Genomic DNA, 1,486 nt, shown 5'->3' on the forward strand with positions numbered 1-1,486 from the left:
CAACAGGAACCTTCGTCGTCATGACCGACGGAGGGCCAGTATATATAGGTATTATAACTCTTGCATTTAATGAGAACATCTGTGTAAAATAATTTTACCAGAATATACCCACATTCAAGAGAGGGACTTTGAACTTGTCTTTCTCTTCATGAAAAGTGAGTGGTTCTTAGCCTTTATTGAGAGCGGAATTCCTTGGTATTCATGGCTGATAAAGTATGTAAATTTAAGTGTTAAGTAAGGTGTATATACATTATTCTTATACAACAGATCAATCCTGGAATGGACTGAGCAGTTGTCCGAAATATGGAGAATGTTGAAGACTTCCAATAGGTCTACTAAAGTGCATTGCGTGCTTCCGGCACACAAATACTTTACAAGCCACTCTATGTTAATCTCATTAATAATCTTGCGGTCTAGATTTGTGCAACAAGCAAAACTAATATCATAGAGCATTAGTCTAGCCTCGCCAATCCCTTCGAGTTCAAATAAGACTGTCAACTATAAAACAGCTACCAATCCTGACAGAGTCCTTCTGCAGGATGTTCCGTTTAATCGTATAGAACCACGTATTTGTAATTGTTTAATGAAAGTAGCAATCAATCCTTAAAGCTTTAATCTTAAGAGGAGTACTTAATTAATTAATGTTATACTGTTAAATTAGGTAAGATCGTAGATGACAGCCGCCATATTACCACAGACGTTTGTTATATCAAATCTTCACGCCACATTTGTGTTTAATCTCTAGAAACGTCTTACGAAGGTGAAATACTCTGCTTGCGTCCCAGCTATAATAATATGAAGGTGAAAATGTTAAAACTAAACCTAACGTTCTAAGGAAAGCACCTCGAAACATAGCCATGAATAGCATGTTAACGGAGAGCTTAATTCACTGTGGAGAATACAGTGTTCAAGTATGCTGGATGGACTCGTAAACATATGCCCTTCATGATTACGTTTGAGAAAAGTCCGGAGGAAGATATCCAAGGATTGAGAAGTCAGCACGTGATGTTAGATTTCGATTTATGCATTTGCACCGTCATATTATCGTAGTTGATGGGTGGGGAGAATGTATCCGCCTTTATAATGTTTCTAGTAATTAATGAAAGGTCAGTCGAGACGATTTGGTTATTGATAACGCAGCAGCAGTCAGACCATCAAAGTTGGTATTCCAGAAATAGTCTGGAACCAAGGTAGCAGGAAAATCAGTGTTGTACTGAATTCCAATTAAGCAATAATTAATTAGCATTTCAGCTGGCATCAAACAATAAGACGGGTACAACACACCTACAAATATTGTGTAGCAATGAGAAATCAATATTGGCAAATGAAATCTCAATCTACTTGCACAGTAATGCTGTTGAGAATATCATAGAAAGCGCAACATCAAATACCTTATTGTCCAAATTAAATTAGTGTGCAGCGCCATAAGCATGATCCACAACATCGTCTGTAAATCAATGATTTTTTAATGAAATCTGGCCGAGAG

The sequence above is a fragment of the Octopus sinensis genome, linkage group LG11 (genome assembly GCF_006345805.1).
Source record: "Octopus sinensis linkage group LG11, ASM634580v1, whole genome shotgun sequence".
In the NCBI taxonomy this organism is placed as follows: Eukaryota; Metazoa; Mollusca; class Cephalopoda; order Octopoda; family Octopodidae; genus Octopus; species Octopus sinensis.